Source organism: Ursus maritimus, unplaced genomic scaffold, assembly GCF_017311325.1.
Source record: "Ursus maritimus isolate PB19 unplaced genomic scaffold, ASM1731132v1 scaffold_33, whole genome shotgun sequence".
NCBI classification, from domain to species: Eukaryota; Metazoa; Chordata; class Mammalia; order Carnivora; family Ursidae; genus Ursus; species Ursus maritimus.
In genome coordinates this window covers 6239020-6245491 of record NW_024425897.1, presented here as the reverse complement: position 1 = coordinate 6245491, position 6472 = coordinate 6239020, and positions in this window count along the sequence as shown.

Genomic DNA, 6472 nt, shown 5'->3' with positions numbered 1-6472 from the left:
GAAAGAGGCTGTTCTCCCACCGCTCCGAAGGTAAATCTAGGTCCCTGGAACTTGTTCACCTTATACCTGAAAGTCTGTACCCTTTGACCAGCAGCTCCCGGTTTCCCCCACCCTGCAACCACCTTTCTAGAGAGTAGGATTTTCTGATTGGTTTAGGCCAGTTGCGGGGAGGGGCTTATCTCAGAAACTGCCAATAGAGTCCCTGTGCCGTAAGTCACACGACTCCCCAGAGTCAATATCCTTAAATCACATCACTCCACACTTTGAGGGAGGAGATGCATGGATGCTGCTAAGAGAGCCAACAATGTCTCCCTGAGTGGGATTTCTTTGGTGGCGTTGGGGGGTGGGGAGGTGGATTTCAAAAGTGCCTTTTACTTCGGGCTTTGATCTTCCAACACAGTAATATTTAACTACTCTGCTGTTTCTCCAGCGAGCAGGGGTGTTTTCACAACTCTTCTTTGCTTCGTATATTTTATCAGGGGCTCCAAACACTATCAAAAAGGAGTTCATGGATGTGAACGTGACTTAGACACAGACAGCCTTGGTGTTGGGCACACGCTTAACCACGTCCAAGGGGCCACCTGGCGCCTTCTGTTCCTTGGGGCAGTGGGGTAGGATAGCAGACTCCGAAGTTGAACTGCCTGATTTTGCGCACTGGTGCCGCCACACGCTAGCTGCGGACCTTGGGTAATTTACTTAACGTTCCTGGGCCTTGGTTTCCCTCTCTGCAAGAAGGGAATAATACCAACACACACATCATCTAGGCGTTGTGAGGACCCAAAGCTATGGTGATGCGCGATGTTTGGTTCAGTGCCTGGTACACAGTGAGTGCTCCATCAGGGTGCGGATGGGGACGGAGATGATGGTAAGGAACTGGTCTTCGCTCCTGCTTTGTCCTTGCCAGCGGAATGGACTCTGACCCCACAAAAGGTGACATTTTCCATAGTTCAAACAGCAGAATCTGAGTACTACGTATCCTGCACATTTCTTTTGGGTAAGAATTTATAGACTCGCAAACATTTAATTTATTCATTTATTTAAGTGAGTTCTACACCCAACATGGGGCTTGAACTCACGACCCCATGATCAAGAGCCACCTGCTCTTCCGACTGAGCCAGCCGGGCGCCCCTAGACCCACAAATGTTGAAGTCCAAGGAAGACAAAAATCGGAAGTTAGCATTTACCTAACACTGCTATCAGGGGAAAAAAAAATTTTTTTAATGGAAATTGGGGCCAAATAGTTGAACAAGTGATTGTAGCACTGGAGGTATTAAAATATTCATACTGAGTTATTAATAACTAATTAATAATATTGATGTTCAAGTATTTAAGAGTTTCTTCCAGAAGATTTCTATCCACCCTATTCACAAATAGGCAGCATCATCCGCGGTCGATAACACCGAGCACGGGGATCAGAACAGCCTCTGGTTTTCAGTGAGGCCCTGCCTCTTCCCTCCCCTTTCAAACAGAAATCTAATGGACAGAAATCGTGCTCTACCCGGACTGTATTTCCTTCTCTCTCCCTTCCTGCACTCACTGAAGTGGGAGCTCATTAAACCCATGCTCCAAATACTACTGCTCCCGCAGAAAGCACATTCCAGAAGGGACGACAGGATATCACAGATATCTACGCCCCACGTTCACGGCAGCGTCATTCACAAGAGCCGAGGTATGGAAACCCACCTAAGCATCTGTCAACGGGTGAATGGATACAAAAGCTGTGCTACACCAAGAATATTATCCAGCCATAAGAAAGAAGCAAATCCTGCCATTCGTGCCGACGTGGATGGGCCTTGAGGGCATTCATTGTGCTACGTGCAGTTAAGTCAGCCAGAAACAGACAAATACTGCACGGTTTCGCTTCTTTGTGAAATCTTAAAAAAAAAAAAAAAAAAAAAAAAAACACGCACACACACAAAAACCTCCGAATTCCCAGAAACAGCAGAAAAGTGGCTGCCAGGAGCTGTGTGTGTGTGTGGGGGGGGGGAGTTGCAACGGGCAGGAGAAATAGGGAGAGGTTAGTAAAAGGGTACAAATTTTCAGCTACAAGAGCAATCAGGGCTGAGGATCTAACGTCAAACGCGGTGACTATACCGGATGATCCTGGATCGCGTCATTGAAATTGGCTCAGACCCTGGAAGTTAGACGTCCTCACACACACACAGTAAATACGCGAGGTGACGGGATGCGTGCATTTGCTAGCTGGGAGGAGTCTTCCACAATGTGTGTGTTCGTGAGGTCATGATGTGCACATAATGGAGCTTACAGTGTTATTTGTCAATTACACCTCAATCGAGCTCCAACCAAAAAACAAAAACAAAGAAGCAGCTCATCCCACACGCTGTCCGGCCTTTGCTCTCTCACATCCCTTTAGGTTTCGTGGTCATGATGGAAATGTCAGTGTTCAAGACACAGATCAGCTTCCAAACATCTCCCAAGGAGGCAGAAGCTGAGGGCTGCATTTCTCAAGATCTGGAAGCTACTAGACCCCTCTGGGCAGGCAGGTGGTTAAGAATGCGGATTCCTAAGCTCAATCCCAGGTTCCCTAACTTGGAATGTGTGGGGCCCGAGAGTCTGCGTTCTCAGGACTTCTCGGGCAACGCTGAAGCTGGCCTGGAGAGCAGGACCTCCCATCCTGATGAAGGGACCTCAAGGACCTTCTTCACGATCTATGAACGTTCCGGGACTCTAGGACTCTAGGGGCACCAGGTCACCAACTCCCCAGACGCCTTGATGCCTCTCTGTGCCTCGGCTTCCAACAAGTGGGTTGGATTAGTTTAGGGGACCTGAATCGGTAAGTTAAAATTCTTACAATAGGTCACAACCTTGCTAAGTGTGATTGGAAGGAATCGTGTCTCAGGGAGCAAAATCAGGAGTGGAGAAATTGATAGCTTGCTCCTTTTTGAGAGCTTATAATGGTGTCTCCTCCTCTCCATCCTGCATCATCCCCATGACTGGACAGGGGTAATAACTTCTCCTCTTGTCCTTTTATTATCCTCTGCTTTTGCTATTGCCTGACTTCAATCCAACCTCCACTCTGGGGCCAGCAAGATGTTTAAGATCTAAGAATCTGATCATCCACCCCCGCTTTGAGAATTCCCCCATGACTTTGAGGAAAGAGCTATAATTCCTTCCCTTAGTACCAAAGGCATTACGGAGCCTTCAAGGATGTGAATTTCCTGTTATCTCTTATCTATTGTTAAAATAGGCTCTCAATTGCAAGTGCTAACAAGCCCAATTCAAACTGCTTAAACAATAAGGAAGGACTGTTAGTTTACATCAATGGAGAATCAAGCAGGAATGTGGGCTTCAGGCATATTTTGATCCGGGGGTTCACTCTACCGCCAGAGCTCAGCTCCATTTCTCTCCTCCTCCAGTTCTTCCTTCCTCTGTCAGTTTTGTCTATCTGCCTGGCAGCAACATGGCCCCAGAGCCCCACACTCCATCACTCAGAACAAGAGAGAACAGACTCTTGCGCCAGCGAGGAGCTCTGAGATTCACTTTGCCTGGACAAGCTGAGATCCCATGCCCATTACTGGCCATACCAACTGGTTCAGGGGTTATCACAACTATTACTGTCAAAGCCTTGTCGTGCTGAACTGAAATCCTGATTTTCTCGCTGGCTTCCAATAGATGGTGATCAGAGTACTCTCCGTAACCCCATTCCTTTGCATGATAGATAGTTGGTGCTCGGTAAACGGGGATCGGGTTTCTAAAGCACAGAGTTGCTAGTCCTCTTTCTTCCTCAAACTCTTGTACTAGCCCAAGCCAGGCCTCAGCCTTGTGGGTGTCGATGAATCAGTAAACAAGAAACAATAAATACATCCCACATTTTATTACCTCTTTCTCCCATTGGTTTTGTAGGCCAACAGCTTTAATGATCTCCTCCATGGCCAAGTATTTATGCCCGTCTCAGGGGCTGTCTTCAGACAGGCTGACAAATACAGCTAGTGTATTCCCTGTGAAGGGTGTGGCTGTCTCTGTCCTTACCAAGTCCCGTGTCTTGTGGGAACCTGCGGTCTCCATCTTTGGGTCTCCATGGAGATCCTGGATCTCTCTAAGTGGCAGAGTCCGAGACACCCACCTCTTCCCCTCCTCTCTCCTGGTAGATGGTGGGTCCTGTAGCTCAGGCCCCCGTGTGTCACAGAGGTCCATGGGGAGGCCCTATCCACTTATTTACTCCTCGCTCTACTGAGCCCGGACACTAGTCCACAGACTGTGCTGAGCTCACAGACCAGAGCTGGTCATCACGCCCACTGAGAGTCACTTCCATCCCCTGGCTCTGAGATGTGGGATCTGAGCCCAGCTTCTCCTGCTCGATTCCCTTTCCCCTGCCCCTCAGCACCTTCACCCAGAGACCCCTGCTGTACCCAGGGGCTGCCTCACTGTTTATCAGACCTGCCTGGAAGCAGCTGGACTTCTGCAGTGGGCACAATGAGGCATTCAGCATGAGTCCTACACTCGCAAGGATGCCTCGGTAGTGTCTTACCCCTTCCAGGTGGAGTGGAGGGGGCCAGCTGCTGAGCCTTGACATCTCTGTGTCTGTTCTTACTGCATCTGTAAAATGGGGCGATACTTCCAATCTCTCAGTGTCCTCCTCTCCCAATGAGTCAGAGGACCTGGCAATGCACGGAGGAGACCTCTGATTTTTTAGGTTGACTTAGACCGGCTCACTCGTCCCCTACCGTGCTTATCAGTACCTCCCTAGAACACTTCTGATTCTCTAAGACACCCATTTTTCCCAGGAGACGGCGTGCTCTGGCAACAGGGGCAATGGGCACATTATTCATATTTGTGTTTTCGGTCCCCAAGCCAAGCTTAGGGCACAGCAGACAAAATCAACTGATCAAGCCATCAAAGCTGAGACTTCTTGCTCGCATGCTGTGTACGAGGCTGTGTATGAAGCACACATCTGCTCAGCATGTCACCGAATCTTCCCGACAGTCTTACAAGCTAGAGACACATCTTCTTCCTGCATAAGGTAGCAGAGACCTCGAGAGATCGAACAGCCCGCCCAAGGTCACTCAGCAGTTAGGTAACAGAGCTGTGATTTGAATGCGGGTCTCTCCGACGAGTGTGCCAAATGAGGGTTTCATTGACTAAATGATGAAATACGGAAGGACAGGGGCGCCTGAGTGGCTCAGTCAGTTGAGCGTCTGACTTGATTTTGGCTCAGGTCATAATCTCAGGGTGGTGAGATCGAGCCCCTTCTCAGGCTCTGTGCTGGATGTGGAGCCTACTTAAGATTCTCTCTCTCCCTCGCCTTCTGCTCCTCCCCCCACAAAAAAGAAATATGGAACGATAATAGCTAGCTAGCAAATGAGATGATTAGATGATAGATAGATAGATAGATAGATAGATAGATAGATAGATAGGGGGCGCCTGGGTGGCTCAGTCATTAAGCATCTGCCTTCAGCTCAGGGCGTGATCCCGGCGTTCTGGGATCGAGCCCCACATCGGGCTCCTCTGCTATGAGCCTGCTTCTTCCTCTCCCACTCCCCCTGCCTGTGTTCCCTCTCTCGCTGGCTGTTTCTCTCTCTGTCAAATAAATAAATAAACTCTTTAAAAAAAAGATGATAGATAGATAGATAGATAGATAGATAGATAGATAGATACTAGATAGATAGGTTTAGATGTTCTCAGGGAAAATCATGCCAGCCAAGAATCATATCCTATATCCTCCCGAGCCTCGGAAATCTGTCCCAGAGTTGAGCACATAGGAAACGCTCTATACACAGTTCCTGGCTTTGAGGAAACAGAGGCGTTAGATGTCAAAGCCAAGGGTTCTTGACTGACGGTCTTGCTTCTAAGACCTTGCCTCTGATCTTGGAAGCATCTCTAAGAACAACAGCTGAATGTGTCTGAAACAGAAAGGTGGGATCCAATTGAGGCGAGGGCCCTATGGTTTCCTTGCTGATGGTTCTGGATGTGGCTTATCCATTACAGACCAAAGGAAGCTTATCCACCTTCAGGGACCAGAGCCGGGGGGACATGCGAATTAAGAAGCTTCATGTCATGCGGACAGGTAGTACGGACGGTAGAAGGACGCGTGTGCGGTCTAGAAAGCGGAGCGATCTCGTTATCAGCACTGTCCGAGCACACAGGAATTCTTCGTTGTAACCCGATTCAATATGTAACCAAAAACAAGGCTGACTCGTTCCATCTTGGTTAAAAAGGACTGGATTCGAACAATTGCCCAAAAATCTCGTTATGAGGCCATGCTGCCTGGAAGGACGACCCCATGGCAAATCCCACGAGCAGTGTGGTGTGGGAAGGCTCCGAACTGGGAGTTGGGAGGCCTACATCTTAGTCCCAGCCTTGCCACAAATTGGCTCTGTGATGTTGAACCCAGGGACTCAGTTTCCATTTATGTAACAAGAGTATTTAACACAAATGAGCTCCTTGCTGACCTTGAATCTAGGATTTTTAAAAAAGATTTTATTTATTTATTCATGAGAGAGAGAGAGAGAGA